This window comes from Mustelus asterias, chromosome 6, assembly GCF_964213995.1.
Source record: "Mustelus asterias chromosome 6, sMusAst1.hap1.1, whole genome shotgun sequence".
NCBI classification, from domain to species: Eukaryota; Metazoa; Chordata; class Chondrichthyes; order Carcharhiniformes; family Triakidae; genus Mustelus; species Mustelus asterias.
Window position 1 is genome coordinate 128,244,770 of NC_135806.1, and position 19,157 is coordinate 128,263,926.

Below are 19,157 nucleotides of genomic sequence, written 5' to 3' on the forward strand. Positions count from 1 at the left end.
AGAGCAATGACATCCTTCCTGTAATATGGTGACCAGAACGGCACATAATACTCCAGGTGTGGCCTCACCAGTGTGTTATACAATTCCAACATTATATCTTCACTCTTATATAACTTTGCCAACGAAGGAGAACATTCCATATACCTTTGTGACTTGAACTGCTGCCTTTAAGGACCTGTGTACATGTACGTCAAGAATTACAAAATCCCTACAGTGCACAAGGGGGCCATTGGGCCCATCGAATCTGCACCGACAACAATCCCACCCAGGCCTGATCCCCGGAACCCCATGTATTTACCCTGCTAATCTCCCTGACACTAAGGGCAAATCCACCTAACCTGCACATCTTTGGAGTGTAGGAGGAAATCGGAGCACCCGAAGGAAGCCCACACAGACACGGGGAGAACATAGGAACTCCACACAGACAGTCACCCAAGGACGGAATTGAACCTGGGTCTCTGGCGCGATGAGGCAGCAGTGCTAACCATTGTGTCACCGTGCCGCCGCAGAGATAACTTCATCTACCCTTCTTAGTATATTCCCATTTATTGTGTATTCCCTATAACTGTTTGACCTCCCTATATTCATTACTCCCCACTTCTCGATGTTAAACTCCATCTGCCACTTTCCCTTCCACTCCACCAACCCATCAATATCATTTTGTAAATTATCGCGATCCTCTACAGTATCCGCTCATTGGCCAATCTTTGTGTCGTCTGCAAATTTTCCAATTTTGCCCCACATGTTCACGTCCAAACCATTAATATATTAACACAAACAGGAAAGGTCCCAACACTGAACCCTATGGAACACCACTTGAAACAACTTCCCATTCGCAAGGGTCTCTATTGGCCATTGCCCTATGTTTCCTGTTACTAAGCCAACTTTTGATCCAGATTGCAACACTACCCAGTATCCCATGGGCTTTTACCTTTCTGGCCAATCTGCCACGTGGGACCTTGTTTGACCAATCTGCCGTGGGACCTTATATATACATATAAACATTGTTGGTAATGAACCTTTTATAATTTGAAGTCATTGCAAGTCGTCTTCAAAGTGGGCAACATGGTGGCACAGTGGTTAGCACTGCTGCCTCACAGCGCTCATCACTGCTGCCTCACAACGCTAGGGACCCGTTTTAAATTCTCGGCTTGGGTCACTGTCTGTGCGGAGTCTGCATGTTCTCCCCGTGTCTGCGTGGGTTTTCTCCGGGTGCTCCAGTTTTCTCCCACAGTCCGAAAGACATGCTGGTTAGGTGCATTGACCATCCTAAATGTACCCGAACAGGCGCCGGAATGTGGCGACTAGGGGATTTTCACAGTAACTTCATTGCAGTGTTAATGTACGCCTGCTTGTGACACTGATAAATAAACTTAAAGCTATTACATGAACAAGGTCTAAATTACATATTCCCAAAATGGCTGAGTGAGGCAACAGAATAAACAATATTGATTTGGAATGTAATTCATTTTGTTTTAATATTTTGCCAAGCGCGTTTTATATGTTCCATAAAAGAAGGAAAGAAATCTCCTTGCACTTTGTGGGGCTTTGTTGAGTGCAAATTGGCTGACGTGTTTCGGACAGTATGACAATAATTACCTGCTGACTGTTTATCACTTTCTTAAGGGCAATTGGGCATGGGCAGCACATACTGGCCGAGACGGAGATGGCCACAGCCTGTGAAAGAACCAAATCAACACACTTCAGAAGTACTCAGTTAGCTGTAAGAGTCTTTGGCCCTTCCGATGATTATGAATGGTGCTCCGTAAATGGGAGCGATAAAAAGGGAAGTAAAAGTAATTGAGAATTGGGATGCTTTGGGGTATTTTGAGTTGAACCACAGCAATCTCATGAATCAAACTCAAGATGCAGAATTCAGTAAATGGCGAACAGATGGTCGTAGATGCTAAACTGTTATTATGGTTGCATGATATTTTTTAACAGATATTGTCATTGGCTTTGGCCGATATTGCTCATTAAGTATTCTTATCTGGCAAGCAATGTTAAGCTCTTTAAAAAAGTAGTTTTTAGTCTTTCTATGTGGTGAGGCATGAATGCTTTTTACAGCTCGTAGTCAAAATTGGATTTTTTCTTGTGCTCAGGGGAAATATCATAAAGTTAAGTGTAGATGCAAAAGGCCACTCAGCCCATCTTAACACTGCAATGAAGTTACTGTGAAAATCCCCTCGTCGCCACACTCTGGCACCTGTTCGGGTACACTGAGGGAGAATTTAGCATGGCCAATGCACCTAACCAACATGTCTTCCAGACTGTGGAAGGAAGCCAGAACACTCAGAGAAAGCCTACACAGACACGGGGAGAATGTGCAAACTCCACAGAAACAGTAATCCAAGCCAGGAATCGAACCAGGGTCCCTGGCTCTGTGAGGCAGCAGTGCTAACCACTGCGCCATCGTGCTGCCTAAGTAATTATAACGGAGCAGTTTTGGTCTAACAACTTCACTTTGTAGTCCTTTATATTTTCAGATATAGTCAGATTGGATCTATGACACTGACATCATCAATGACGCAATATTCCTGCTGTAAAATAGGTCACACGTAAACAAAATGTTTCAAGAGGTAAAACAACAATATTTTAAACATTACTTATGTTTGTTTTTACTTCTTAGTCTGTCAACTTTCCACTTTAGGATTCACCTCCTGACTCCCCACAACCTATCCACCATCTACAAGGCACAAGTCAGGAGTGTGATGGAATACTCTCCGCTTGCCTGGATGGGTGCAGTTCCAACAACACCCAAGAAGCTTGACACCATCCAGGAGAAAGCAGCCCACTTGATTGGTACCACATCTACGAACATCCACTCCCTCCACCACAGACTCTCAGTAGCAGCAGTGTGTACTATCTACAAGATGCACTGCAGCAATTCACCAAAGATCCTTAGACAGCACCTTCCAGACCCACGACCACTCCCATCTAGAAGGACAAGGGCAGCAGATACATGGGAACACCACCACCTGCAAGTTCCCCTTCAAGCCACTCACCATCCTGATTTGGAAATATATCGCCGTTCCTTTGCAGTCGCTGGGTCAAAATCCTAGAATTCCCTCCCTAACGGCATTGTGGGTCAACCCACAGCGCGTGGACTGCAGCGATTCAAGAAGGCAGCTCATCACCACCTTCTCAAGGGTGACCAGGGATGGGCAATAAATGTTGGCCACCCAGCGATGCCCACGGCCCACGAATGCTCCGGTTTCCTCCCACAGTTCGGAGATGTGCAGGTTAGGTGACTTGGCCATGCTAAATTGCTGCTTAGTGTCCCAAGGGGAAAGCATTCTTTCCAGTTGTATCACAGCTTGGTATGGCTCCTGCTCAGTCCAAGACCGCAAGAAACTGCAAAGGGTGGCGAATGAAAATCAGTCCATCACTCAAACCAGCCTCCCATCCATTGACTCTGTCTACACTTCCCGCTGTCACGGAAAAGCAGCCAGCATAATTAAGGACCCCACGCACCCCGGAAATTCTGTCTTCCATCTTCTTCTGTCGGGAAAAATAAACAAAAGTCTGAGATCATGTACCAACCGACTCAAGAACAGCTTCTTCCCTGCTGCCATCAGACTTTTGAATGGATCTACCTTGCATTAAGTTGATCTTTCTCTGCACTCTAGCTATGACTGTAACACTACATTCTGCACTCTCTCCTTTCCTTCTCTATGAACAGTATGCTTTGTATAGCGCGCAAGAAACAATTATTTTCACTGTATACGAATACATGTGACAATAATAAATCAAATCGAATCAAAAAAGTGTGTAGGTTAGGGGGTTGGAGGGGTAAATACCTAGGGTTATGGGGAAGGGTGTGGGGTTTGGGCCTGTTTATGGTGCTCTGTTAGAGAGATGGTGCGGAATCTGTGGGCCGAATGGCCTCCTTCTGCACTGTAGAGTTTCTATAATGTCGGTCTGCCAGACTTGATTAGGCCGCAGAGGTCAGGATAAGCCAAGCTTTTTATAATTTCGCTCAGACATTACAAGAGTGATTTTCACTGAAATAGAACTAAACGGGGCAATTTTCACATCGAACTTACAGCACTGAAACTGGTCCTTCGGCCCAACTCATCTCTGCTAATACTCAAGCTGCCATGCAAGCTGTCTTCCATCCTTTGTTATCTGGCTTCCTATCTTCATGGCAACATGTTGGCACAGTGGTTAGCACTGTTGCCTCACAGCGCCAGGGCCCCGGGTTCGATTTCCGGCTTGGGTCACTGCCTGTCTGGAGTTTGCACATTCTCTTCGTGTCTGCATGTGTTTCCTCTAGGTACTCCGGTTTCCTCCTACAGTCCAAAAAAATGCGGATCAGGTGGATTGACCAGACTAAATTGCCCCTTAAATTTTATTTGTTAGTCACAAGTAAGGCTTATATTAACACTGCAATGAAATTACTGTGAAATTTCCCGAATTGCCACACTAAAGTGCTTATTCGGGTCAATGCACCTAACCAACACATTTTTCAGACTGTGGGAGGAAACTGGAGCACCTGGAGGAAACCCATGCAGACACAGGGAGAACATGCAAACTCCACACAGATGGTGACCCAAGCTGGGAATCGAACCCAGGGCCCTATTGTTGTGAGGCAGCAGTTCTCACCACTGTGCCACCCCCTGTCAGGGGAACTAGCTTGGATAAAAACATGGGATTGTGGGGATGGGGACTGGGTGGGATTGTGGTCGGCGTAGACTCGATGGGCTGAATGATCTCCAGCAGCAGCATAAACCAGAGAGTCCTCCCTTCCTGTTGTGAAGGTACTAACATAGACCGTAGGTTATTGACTTGCATCTCAGGGTCATTCACGGTCTTGAGAGGATCCCAGCAGTTCAAGCGATATCCTCGAATGAAAATGGAAATTGCCCAGCAGGTCAGGAACAGGTTCTGATGAATGGTCATCCACCTGAACCACAAACTCTGGTTCTCTTATCACAGATGCTGCCTGAGTATTTCCAGGACTTTTTGTTTTTATTTCGGATTTTCCAGCATTCACGATATTTTGCGTCTGTAAGAAATTTCTTGTCTTTTTCTGATACATTATTTACGGTGCTAACTATAAATAATAAATGTTTTCTCCAGTCACAACTCTTTTTTTTCCCTTAGGAAATTAGGATAGTTAGTCCTTGGAGTTACTCCAGTATTTGAAGGGCACATAACTCCAAATGTCACTAGGGTTGACCTTAAAGGGGTGATTATTGTTTTGCAGCAATAATGAATATAAATCATGCATAGATCATAGAATCATAGAAACCCTACAGTGCAACAGGAGGCCATTCAGCCCATCGAGTCTGCACCGACAACAATCCCACCCCAAGCCCTATCCCCACAATCCCACACATTTACCCCGCTAATCCCTCTAACCCAGTGGTTCCCAAACTTTTTTCACTGGGCCACACTTTCGGAATAAAAATTTGCTCGCCCCTCACCGAATTTTTTATTGATAAGAAATACATTCAAAAACAAAAAAAAAACAACTCCTAGCAGTGCTTGATTCATAACATAGAAAACAACTACTTTATAATATGATCATGGGACATCCAGAAAGTATAAAACAATGCTTGTTTAAACCATGTTTAAATGTTTCTTTGATTGTCCTTGAATCTTCCCGCCACACTTGCCATCCTCTCTCGCCGCACCAGTGTGGCGCGCCGCACCCTTTGGGAACCACTGCTCTAACCTATACATCCCGGGACATTAAGCGGCAATTTAGCATAGCCAATCAACCTAACCATATATCATAGATCATATAATCCCTACAGTGCAGAAGAAGGCCATTTGGCCCATCGAGTCTGCACTGATACAACATCTTACCCAGGCCCTACCATTGTAATCCCATGTATTTACCCCACTAATCCCTCTAACCTACACATCTTGGGACACTAAGGGGCAATTTTGCATGGCCAGAACACTGAACCTGGACTCTGGGAGGAAAACGGAGCAACCGGAGGAACCCACACAGACACAGGGAGAATGTGCAATCTCCACACAGGCAGTGACCCAAGCCGGGAATTGAACCTGGGTCCCTGGTGCCGTGAAGAGGCAGATACTTGAAGTAACTGTATAGTTGTTTAATTCTTTACATTTAAAAGAGCTGCATTCTAACAATTAAATAAAAGTTGAAAATCTGTAAACTAGCAAATTACCTTTTTCCATTTTAGTCAGATACAAGGCACATTATGCAAAAGTATAAAAATTCATTGTATAGTTGCTTGGCAGTTCAGAACTTGAGTTTTGCTAAAAATAAGAGAAATGCTGTCAAAGCTTTTCGTCTTGCACTCAACAGGGCAGATGTGCAAGAATAACAAATCTGAGGGAACACCAATTTATACTGAATTATGCCGATTGGTTGTCAAGTGGCCTCTGATTGGTAGAGGAGTTGCCATGGTGAATATACAAGGGGATAGCCAAGTTTTTGTTTAAATTCAAGCCAGGCAAGTCAACCCTGATTTGTCAAGGATTGTTACAGGGAATGAACCAGGGAATGACTGTCTCCCAAGCTTTTGTTTAGTTGAAAAAGATGCAATGAATGGACATGCTCCTTATATTCACAAAGGACAATATCCAGCATGTGGTTACTCGAGTGTGTAAGTGAGCTGCATTGTGAGCCCGAATGATAAGCTTAAATTGGCTGTTCATGTAATTTTTTAGCATAATCAGGATTGTTTAGCAGGTCTTGTCCAATCTGGAGTCACACCTAATGTTGGACAGAATATTTTGAGTTTGGCAACGATGAACAGGTTGAGTACAGTCAGTACTTTACCTGGAATGAACAGTCGAAGGGATGTGCTGTTTGATATGACCAATCAGTTGTCGGGATGTATGGACTACATACCTGGCATTAGGCCAATGCTGAAATTCATATATCACATTGCGGATTTATGTGAAAGGCAGGATGTTGTTTTGGCTTAATGCCAGCATCCTTTTAGTGAGGAATATCACTCATGTTGCTACTGCATAGTAGCAGCATTAAATAGCTAGTGCCACCTGGTGCTCAAATCTTTGAGACACCTTAAAGGGTAACCTGACATAGGCTGGGCATTTTTCAGGATTGAAAATGTGTGAGAACAACAAAGAACAAAGAACAGTACAGCACAGGAAACAGGCCCTTCGGCCGTCCAGGCCTGTGCCGCTCCTTGGTCCAACGAGACCATTCGTTTGTATCCCTCCATTCCCAGACTGCTCATGTGACTATCCAGGTAAGTCTTAAACGATGTCAGTGTGTCTGCCTCCACCACCCTACTTGGCAGCGCATTCCAGGCCCCCACCACTCTCTGTGCAAAAAACGTCCCTCTGATATCTGAGTTATACCTCGCCCCTCTCACCTTGAGCCTGTGACCCCTCGTGATCGTCACCTGTGCTTAGGCCCATTCATGAGTTGTTATACTTCAAGCAATGAGCTGATTGGCATTGTCCCACAGAATTGCTTTAATGGTGGCGCATGAGCGGCACAGGTGGCACAGTGGTTAGCACTGCTGCCTCACGGCGCCAGGGACCCGGGTTCAATTCCGCCCTCGGGTGACTGTCTGTGTGGAGTTTGCACATTCTTCCCGTGTCTGCATGGGTTTCCTCCGGGTGCTCCGGTTTCCTCGCACAGTCCAAAGATGTGTGGGTTATGTTGGTTAGCTATGTTAAATTGCCCCTTAGTGTCAGGGGTACTAGCAGGGTAAATACGTGGCGTTACGGGAATATGGCCGAGGTGGAATTGTTTTCAGTGCAGGCTCAATGGGCCAAATGGCCTCCTTCTGCAGTGTATGCCTCCTATTTTTGAATCAAGCTTGCATGGTGAGCAAATGGCTTGGGTCCTTTATAATGAGGATGCTGATGTGACAAATCTTATAGTACGTGGAACTGTAGGAATCCCAATGTCTAGAATGATAGTGAAGGTGGGCTTGTAGTAAATAGTAGTAGAGGGCGGCATGGTAGCACAGTGGTTAGCACTGCTGCTTCACAGCTCCAGGGTCCCGGGTTCGATTCCCGGCTCGGGTCACTGTCTGTGTGGAGTTTGCACATTCTCCTCGTGTCTGCGTGGGTTTCCCCCGGGTGCTCCGGTTTCCTCCCACAGTCCAAAGATGTGCGGGTTAGGTTGATTGGCCAGGTTAAAAATTGCCCCTTAGAGTCCTGGGATGTGTAGGTTAGAGGGATTAGCGGGTAAAATATGTGGGGGTAGGGCCTGGGTGGGATTGTGGTCGGTGCAAACTCGATGGGCCGAATGGCCTCCTTCTGCACTGTAGGGTTTCTATGATTTCTATGAGAACCCATTAGCAGATTTCTCAATGAGCATGTGAGGAAAGGGAGCCCATTTGACTGCTCTATTTCAAAGGTGAATTTGAGTGCAGGAAGGAGCCTATTCCGGCATGTAAGGAAATTCTTACATACGCTGCAGATTCAAATACAGCTAACGTATTATCTACATATCGGAAATATACAAGGGATTGAAGTTATTCCACCAAAGATATATTTCTTATGGAAACCGAGGAACATAATCTGAAAAAGCTGGGCTTCGAGGAGCACCATCTATTTGGGTATATTAGGTGTCATTGAAACTAAACTCAACTGCGCGAGTTGCTGAGTTCACAAGTTCAATGAATACAGAGGATGACAGCACATGTAAATCACCATGAACGTGGTGCAAATGTCACTGGCTTCTTTGAACATTAGTGTGTATTAGCATCAGTGACTAGGCTAACAACATTAAATGAGTGCATGAACATGGCATTGCTATCAATATGTAAGTGCTACGTTGTCTTCACAAAGGCGAAGGAACTCTTCACTGTGTAAGTGGAACTGGTTGTAGCAATGCACTCAACCATTTGGCAATTTAAGTTGTGTAGCAATGATCATGGATAAGATGAAGGAACATCATTTTTGTGTATCTTGGGCAGCCCATATACTTTGATGCAGTGGACGATGAAGATGAATCCTATCATATACACCTCCTGGCAGCTTGTTACTCTTACATGAGTCCAACAGGCATGTTGTAATTTGTGTTCAAACAGCCATGCTCAGTGCTGGATACAAATTTAGACCCATCATTAAAAATGGTGTGCAATGTATAATCGTGCTTGATCAGGATAAACAACAGCTCTGTTGTTAAGGATGACTATTCCAGTCCCGTGTCGGGTTTACAGATATGTACGTCTGGGTTGACCCTGAGGCCTCACAATATAACAATCCGCTGATTGTGAAAAGTGGCCAAGTGCACGTGATCGGAGAGCCATGCTTACAAGGATTTGCAGCGTCTTCACTGAATGTTGGTTTGTGGCAGGGTAGCTGGGAATAGAGGAGTTCAAACTGAGTAAGTACTTCTTTGCCTTTCATGTGTGGATGAAGGCGTGACAAAATTGAAACCATGCGTCAGAATAAACTCCTCGCTTTCAGAGAGCACATGGTCAGAACGGTTTACTCCATGTTTGGCGGTATCATTAATTGCACAGTCAAACCACCTCAGCTGGTGAGTTTATAGATAGTCCAGGCGTGTTTCATGCGGGTATAGTTGATGATGTGCTCATCTATTGAGGCACTATCGTGCCACGAATGCATCAAATCGAGAAATGAAAGAAATTTGTTCAGCTCAGACCAAACACAGTGTAGAGCCTGGTGTAAATGGATAACCCTCCTACCAGTCTTTTCAATCTAGTCCTGCCTCAGTGTTCATTTGATTGTGGGACTGAGTCTCACTTCAGTATTATTAGTGTTCTTGGAAATGAACACTGATGCAAACTTGTGTTTAATACGCTCGCTGGAGTCATAGAATTCCTACAGTGCAGAAGGAGGCCATTCAGCCTATCAGGTCTGCACCGAACACAATCCCAGCCAGACCCTATTCCCGTTACCCTACATATTTACCCTGCTAATCCCCCTGACATTAAGGGGCAACTTAGCATGGCCAATCAACCTAACCCGCACATCTTTGGACTGTGGGAGGAAACCAGAGCACCTGGAGGAAGCCCATGCAGACACGGGGAGAATGTGCAAAATCCACACAGATAGTCACCCTGGTTGTGTGGCAGCAGTGCTAACCGTTGTGCGACCGTGCCACCACAATAGCTTACCTGTCCACTTGCCAACCAATCAGCAATCCCTTTTCGTGCAATATAAATTGTTGTTCCCTCTGAGATTTGACATTCTTATGAATCTATTCTGATGAGTACAAGATGAAAAGTTTTGACAGCATGTCTCTTTTTTCAGCAACACTCAAATTCATTTCAATTTAACGGATTGCGTTACAGGATAGTGAGCTGGTTTATCTGCCTACCAGGGAGACAAGGCCTTCTACATTCATGTCTCTGATTGCTTTCTAGTGGGGTGTATAAATGATTTAATTTTCTCTCTTATGTAACATCATGAATAAGATTTTATTTTTGTGGTTATTGCTCGAAACTGTGTTGGTGTTTGTTAAGCTGCAGGATTTGAGAGTGCTGTAGTAAAATAATAGCTGATGAAACTCCGCTGTAATCAAACAGTGTGTTCATTTGGGTCCTTCATTTTATGCATGCCCTGGATGTGGGTGGTGCTGGCAAGGCCAGCAGTTATCATCCAGTCTCAATCGCCCCCGAAGGTGGTGATGAACCGCCTTCTTGAATACGAATGAGTGGCTTGCTCTGTAATTTCAGAAGGCAGCAAAGAGGCAACCATATTTCTGGGGGCTTGAAGCCACACATAGGTCAGAGTGGGTAAAGTCAACATGTTTCCTTCTCTGAAAGGCACGAGTGAGGCTTTAATGGCAATTGGGTCATCCTCTCGCCACCATTACTCAGACTCTTGATTCTGGATTCATTTAATGAAGTAACTAAATTCCTCCAGGGATAAACTGTGATGTCGACTCATGTCACTGGAGTATTAATCCAAATATTGGGATTCTTACACAAAAACAAAAAATGCTGGAAAATCTCAGCAGGTCTGACAGCATCCATGGAGAGAGAATAGAGTGAATGTTTTGAGTCAGGATGACCTGTCTCAGATCTGTAATATTTTGTTTTCATCTTCAAGATTATGAGCCCAGTAACGTAACAACTCTGCTGATTTATTGGTAAGGCTTTTGCTTCTGGGTCAAAAGTCTGTGGGTTCAAACCCTGCACCAGCATTTAGAGCCTCGACTTGTATTTATAGAAGGCTTTTAACATGATAGAATATCTCAATAAACTTCATAATGACATAATCAAAAATAATTTGACACTGAACCACATAAAGTGACGTCAGGAGAGGTGAGCACAAATCTGGAGACAGCAGGGGACAATTCCAAAGTTTGCAGATAACACAAGACTCGTAAGTCTTGTAAACTGTGAAGACAACAGTGTCAGACTTCAGAAGGACATAGACAAGTTGTGGAGCGGACAGATAGCTGGCAGATGAAGGTCAATGCAGAGAAGTGTCCAGTGATGCATTCTGGTAGGAAGAACATGGAAAGGCAACACAAAATAAGGGGTGAAATTCTTAAGGGGGTGCAGGAGCAGAGGGACCTGGGTGTATATATGTATAGATCATTGAAAGTGGCAGGACAGATGGAGAGATCAGTTAATAAAGCACATAGCATTCTGGGCTTCTTTAATGGCAGCATAGAGTACAAGAAGGTTCAGATGAATTTATACAAGACACTACTTAGGCCTCAGGTGGAATATTGTGTACAGTTCTGCGTGCCGAACTATAGAAAGAGTGTGAATGCAGAAGTAGTTTACAAGAATGGTTCCAGGGATGAGAAACTTCAGTTACGAGGGTAGATTGGAGAGGTTGGGACTATTCTCCTTGGAGAGAAGGCGAAGAGGAGATTTGATAGAGATGTTCAAAATCATGAGGGGGCTGGACAGAGTAGAGAGGGAGAAACTGATCCCACTCGTAAAAGGATCGAGAATGAGAAGACACAAATTTAAAGCAATTTGCAAAAGAGGCAAATGTGATGTGAGAAAAAACTTCTTCACACAGCAAGTGATTCCGGTGTAGAATGCACTGCCTGGAAGTATGGTGGATGCAGGTTCGATAGCAAGCGCGTAGAAAGGGCTATACCTTTGTGAAATGTAAGTAGTTGTGTGCGAGCAATGAACTGTTTATGTTGAACCACACAAGCCTGCAGACCTTAGCGGGACACCAAACAACCTTAAAATAATTAAACAGAGTAAATGTAATAGGAATAGAAAAAGGCTTGTGTGTGGGGGGAATTTCTTTTTTTTAAGTTTAAAGTTTACTTATTCTTATCACAAATAGGCTTACATTAACACTGCAATGAAGTTACTGTGAAAATCCCCTAGTCGCCACACTCCGGCGCCTGTTTGGGTACACTGAGGGAGAATTTAGCATGGCCAATGCACCTAACCAGTACATCTTTGGAGTGTGGGAGGAAACTGGAGCACCCGGAGGAAACCCATGCAGACATGGGGAGGACATGCAAGCTTCGCACAGACAGTGACCCAAGCCGGGAATTGAACCCGGGTCCCTGGTGCTGTGAGGCCGCAGTGCTGGCCACCATGCTGCCCAACTCTCCGCAGCTTGCTTCTCACAGCGGGAGGAGGCACGTTATTTGTCGGCGACGCGATATTCTGATCTCGCCGCTGTCAATGGGATTTCCTGCGGCAGGGGTGCACCATCGGCAGGACTGGAAGATCCAACTGGCATAAACGGCTGGAAAATTCTAGCCTCCTTACTGGAGATTAAACATGGTACGTGGTACGTGGTATATTAAGGTATGTGGGTTGTATCATCAATACCGTGCGGGGACAGGAAATACACCCTCTGCAGTTGAAACATTAACAGTCATTAATTATTGGAAAGACCTCCCTCAAATGAGTTAAATCAGAGGCCTTTAGCAGGCAGTCTTCTGATGGGTTTAGTGGCTAATCACTGTCCAGTATATAGAGAACTAAAGTACCAATCAAAAGGGTTTAATGCCACTTTGTTCTTTCACAAAGAATATTACTGTGATAAATCACAACACAATGGCTTTGTCTCCCCTCTGTTTAAGCATTCACGACTCAGAATGAAAGGACTCTCGCCTGTTTATTTTTTACGACGCCTTCCAAAACCAATCATGCCAGCACAATTTAATGTCTTCCGTCTTCAGGCAAGCACCCCTCTCATGACCTCTGTAACTTGGACCACCAACTTAGTGATCTTCCTCTTCAGTCAGTTTGGAGATCTTCTCTTCCTGTTGAGCTTCTCAAGAGCGGAGAGAGAAGCCCTGGTGGAATAGAGAAATGCTAAATGTGGAAGATAAAGCAAAAGGAAAGGCTGTCGCATATCAAACAGTCCAGCTCAAAGGTCATTCTAATACATACAAGCTCTTTAAAGGCAGTCATTAAATTGCGTGCACCCTACATTCCAAAGTCTGTTATTTCTCATAATCTATTTTTAACGTGATAAGACTTCCAAATAACTGTATTGGCATCAGGTACATTGAATTAATTTAAGAATCACAGTGAATCTGAACCTATTGAATATGTAATTTACTAAAACAAATTGTTATAATCCAGAGTTTTCATTTGCTTCATTAACCTTTTACTCTCGGCTTTCGAGATGATAACATCACATTAACAGCTGATTATTTGGGCTTTTAAGAAAGGGTACTTGTCGGAGGGAAAGGGTGGGGGAGGGGCCGACTAACTTGGCGGATGCAGTTACTGACCTTGAAGATTACATCATTGACAGCGCACCGTCACGTAGCAACAGCTTTGTCAACAGCTATTTGGGTCAATTCCCCTTCTCAGGTGATGGATTGCATCAAGGTTGAGGAATTCGGTGTTTGAAATTTGAACATTAATTAATTAAGTTTGAGTTTATTTATTAGTGTCGCAAGTAGGTTTACATTAACACTGCTATGAAGTTACTGTGAAAATCCCCTAGTCGCCACATTCCGGTGCCTGTTCGGGTACACTGAGGGAGAATTTAGCACGGCCAATGCACCTAACCAGCACGTTTTCAGACATTGGGAGGAAACCGGAGCACCCTAAGGAAACCCACGCAGACATGGGGAGAACGTGCAGATTCTGCGCAGACAGTGACCTGAGGCCGGGAATCGAACCCGGATCCCCGGCACTGTGAAACAGCAGTGCTAACCACTGTGCCAATAATTGGCAGAAGAACTGTTTCTTTATTTACATAAACATAGAAATACAGAAGATAGGAGCAGGAGGAGGCCATTTGGCCCTTCATAGAAATCATCATAGAAACCCTACAGTGCAGAAGGAGGCCATTCGGCCCATCGAGTCTGCACCGACCACAATCCCACCCAGGCCCTACCCCCACATATTTTACCCGCTAATCCCTCTAACCTACACATCTCAGGACTCTAAGGGGCAATTTTTTAACCTGGCCAATCAACCTAACCCGCACATCTTTGGACTGTGGGAGGAAACCGGAGCACCCGGAGGAAACCCATGCAGACACGAGGAGAATGTGCAAACTCCACACAGACAGTGATCCGAGCCGGGAATCGAACCCGGGACCCTGGAGCTGTGAAGCAGCAGTGCTAACCACTGTGCTACTGTGCTATCGAGCCTGCTCCGCCATTCATTACGATCATGGCTGATTGTCCGACTCAGTAGCCTAATCCTGCTTTCTCCCCATAACCTTTGATCCCATTCGCCCCAAGTACTATATCCAGCCGTCTCTTGAATACATTTATTTACTTGCAGTCCATAAATTATGAAGCCTAGCCTTTGGATTTGGTCTTTGGCAGAAATTAGTTGACTGAAGTAAGTCAAAATCATATTTCGTGAATTAGCTACTTTGAGACCTGTTAACCAAACAAAGATAATTCGAGCAAACGTACAAATTCTCAGCTACATACAACTGCTGGGAATAATTTTTCCAATTTTCAGAAGACTTCACATTTCTAGATGTATATCTTTCATTACTTTAGGGGAAAGCAAAAATGCTACCCAAGCACCGTATTGCTGACCTGAGCAAGCAGCTCAGCTGGTCAACTGAACAAAATAACTATCCCAGTTTATCCTCTTCTGGCTATTTGCATTTGACAACAACAGAGGCCCAATGGGGGGAGGAATTGGGAGCTGTTATTCATCACTCCACAGACCTGTATTGCAATATTACCTTTAGTCACAGCACTGTGTGAAAGAGATCTACGTCCGTTTGACTACTGTTGTCAGGGCAACAACCTTCACATTGATTTTAGAGTTTTTAAGGCCTCAACTATAAAACAAGCCATTATTTCCGGTTATTTTGGATGAGTACTAAAATTTGATAATTTCTCATAAAGTTTATTTATTAATGTCACAGGTAGGTTTACATTAACACTGCAATGAAGTTAGTGTGAAAATCCCCTAGTCGCCACACTCCGGCACTGAGGGATAATCTAACATGGCCAATGCACATATGATGTGGAGATGCCGGTGTTAGACTGGGGTAAACACAGTAATAGTTTTAACAACACCAGGTTAAAGTCCAACAGGTTTATTCAGGTTTAGCAGAAACTGACAGCCAAGTTCCGCACACATGAGGACGGCCTAAACCGGGATCTTGGGTTCATGTCACACTATCGGTAACCCCCACAGCTTGCCTCCTGGACTTGCAGAATCTCACTGGCTGTCCTGTCTGGAGACAATACACATATCTTTAACCTGTGCCGAATGCTCCCTCCACTCACATTGTTTATATCTTTAAGACCTGATCAGCTGTAAAGATTTGCATTCTAATCAGTATTCTGTAACTTGATTTTTTGTCTCTGTATGCCCTGTTTGAGAGCAGATTTCCACTCCATCTGATGAAGGAGCAGCGCTCCGAAAGCTAATGGCATTTGCTACCAAATAAACCTGTTGGACTTTAACCTGGTGTTGTTAAAACTCTTACAACGCACCTAACCAGCGCGTCTTTCGGACTGTGGGAGGAAACAAGAGCACCCGAAGGAAACCCAAGCAGTCACGGGGAGAATGTGCAGACTCCGCACAGACAGTGACCCAAGTTGGGACTCGAACCCAGGTCCCTGGCGCTGTGAGGCAGCAGTGCTAACCACTGTGCCACCGTGCCTCCCAACCTTTATAGCGCAGTACTGGGGGAGTGCTACACCGTCAGGGGTGCTGTCTTTTTGATGAGATGCTAAACTGCAGTCCATGTCTGCCATCTCATGGAGATAAGAGGTCCCATGTTTTTGAAGAAGGGTAGTGATTTCTCCTTCGTGTCCTGGCCAATGTCTGTCCTTGAACCAACATAACAAGAACAGATTATTACTTCATTGCAGTTTGTGGGATCTAACTGTGTGTAATTTGGCTGCTGCATTTCCTACATTGTACTTCAATCACCAGCTCAGCCTCAATCACCAGCTTTGGCAGTGCATTCCAGATGCCCTCTGGGTGAATAAGCTTTTCCTCATGTCCTCTCTCAACCTTCTACCAATTGGCTTAAATCTATGCCCCTTGGTAAATGATCCCTCAGCTAGGCACAAACAGATCTTTCCTGCCCACCCTATTTCGGACGCTCACAATTCAGTACACTCTCGTTGTTGTCATTGTTAGTCGTTTGGTTGTGATGAATACTCATGCAGGTTTTTTCCTTTCTCCCTCCTCTCACAAGCTCATAGAATTGTGCAATAGGCACGGGTGACTCTCTCATTCAAATTACCAGTCCTCATATCCAAGACAAAGCAGTCGGGAGGAGGTTATTCAACTTTCAAAAGCTCCCAGTGAAATCTGATGCTGCCTGTAGAGCCCTGCAGTGATCACACTCCAGCAATGTTACGGCTATTTTTATTCATCTGACTCTAGCCACCTTGATCTGCTGCTGGTAATGTGTTTGTCCTGCTGTCTGCAGACAAGAATTAAATCCAGAAACTTTAGCCCATAATCTAGACTGACACTCCTGTACAGTGCTGACCAAGTGGCACTATCTTTCAGATTAGCTATTACCAATGCCTCATCTGTCCTTTCAATTGAATGCAGTAAGTCCCATGAAGAGCAGGTGAGTTACCTCTGGTCGATATTTACGGTAAGAAGTCTCACAACACCAGGTTAAAGTCCAACAGGTTTATTTGGTAGCAAATACCATAAGCTTTCGGAGCACTGCTCCTTCGTCAGATGGAGTGGATAGATATCCACTCCATCTGACGAAGGAGCAGTGCTCCGAAAGCTTATGGTATTTGCTACCAAATAAACCTGTTGGACTTTAACCTGGTGTTGTGAGACTTCTTACTGTGCTTACTCCAGTCCAACTCCGGCATCTCCACATCATGACTACCATCGATATTTACGCACAGTAAGAAGTCTCACAACACCAGGTTAGAGTCCAACAGGTTCATTTGGTAGCACAAGCTTTCAGAGTGTCACTCCTTCTTCAGGTGAGTGAGGAATTGTGTTCACAAACAGGGCATACATAGACACAAACTCAATTTACAAGATAATGGTTGGAATGCGAGTCTTTACAGGTAATCAAGTCTTAAAGGTACAGACAATGCGAGTGGAGAGAGGGTTAAGCACAGGTTAAAGAGGTGTGTATTGTCTCCAGCCAGGACAGTTGGTGAGATTTTGCAAGCCCAGGCAAGTCGTGGGGGTTACAGATAGGGTGACATGAACCCGAGATCCCGGTTGAGGCCGTCCTCATGTGTGCAGAACTTGGCTATCAGTTTCTGCTCAGCAATTCTGCATTGTCGTGTGCTACCAAATAAACCTGTTGAACTTTAATCTGGTTTGCGAGACTTCTTACTGGGCTTAACCCAGTCCAACGCCAGCATCTCCACATCATGATATTTATGCCCCAGCCATGCAATCATAGAATCATGCAACATAGCTTTTGATTTGATTTGATTTATTATTGTCACATGTTCTAGTATACAATGAAAAGTATTGTTTCTTGCGTGCTATACAGACAAAACATACCATTCATAGAGAAAGAAAGGAGAGGGTGCAGAATGTCGTGTTACAATCATAGATATGGTGTAGGGAAAGATCGACTTCATGCAAGGTCGGTCCATTCAAAAATCTGATGCCAACAGGGAAGAAGCTGTTCTTGGTCTGTTGGTATGTGACCTCAGACTTTTGTATCTTTTTCCCGATGGAAGAAAGTGGAAGAGAGAATATCCGGGGTGCGTGGGGTTCTTAATTATGCTGGCTGCTTTCTCAAGGCAGCGGAAGTGTAGACAGAGTCAATAGAATCTATGGATGGAAGCCATTCGCCCCATCACCTCTGTATCAGATCTTTGCAAGAGTTATCCAGAAATCCTTGCCCCCTCGCCCTGCAAATTATTCACTTTGAAGGAACTATCCAATTCTGTTTTGAGAGTTGTTGTTGAATAGGCTTTGACTGCCCTTTCAGGCAGCACATTTCAGATCATAACTCGCTGACCAAAACAAGCCCCTCCTCTCCACTGTTAGACCATTCTCTTAAGCCGTGTCCATCTGGTTACTGAGCCTTTGCATGAAGAAGCAGTTTCTTCCTACCTGCTTGGCCATGCAGTATATTTTGCTCTTGTTACCTTTTCAGTGTATCTCAGCCCAGCTTTATGGAATCATACATTTTTCCATGCAGAGTCAGTCATCTCTGAAGTCCTGCCTTAAGAGGCAATTGAAGAAATAAAGGTTCTCTTTGTTTGGAATCCAAAACTGGGCCACAGTTGCTTGTCAAGATGCTACTGTTTGGCAAATGAAATCTTCTGCTCTTTCTTTTGGAATGTGAATTGGTTATTTAAATACCAAGACCCTCAGCTTTCCAAGAAGGAGGGGGGGGGGGGGGGGGTGAATTGGGGCAGGGGCATGGTGGCAGGGGAGGAGTGTGCGTGGGGGTATGTGGTAGCAGGGGGCGTTCGGTGGAGTGGGGTGATGGGAGGCAGGCAGGAGGTGGCGGTGGTGGTGGGGGGGGGGGGCGGTGCGAGTGGGGTGGAATGGTGGTGGGGGGAGTGGAGGTGTGCTGGTGTGGGACGCGGGCAGGGAGGGTGGTATGAGTGGGCCGGGGTGGTGGGTGTGGGTAGAGGAGGGCCTGGATGGAAAGTTCGGCTGTTAACTCTGTTTCTCCCTCCACTGGGGCCTCTTGGAGTATGAGCTCCCTGATTGAGGTAATGATTGCCTGCCCAATCAGGGAGCTCATACCCCAAGACGCCCAACTCATTGGGGCGGCACGGTAGCACAGTGGTTAGCACTGCTGCTTCACAGCTCCAGGGCCCCGGGTTCGATTCCCGGCTCGGGTCACTGTCTGTGTGGAGTTTGCACATTCTCCTCGTGTTT

The 19,157-nt window shown here is 45.0% G+C and overlaps 1 protein-coding gene across 1 annotated transcript in view; it reads left to right on the plus strand.

Annotated features, from left to right (window-relative positions):
* The window catches only part of gpm6ab (glycoprotein M6Ab), a 282,952-nt gene that overhangs the window by 192,224 nt on the left and 71,571 nt on the right, over positions 1 to 19,157 (plus strand). The window lies entirely within an intron of this gene.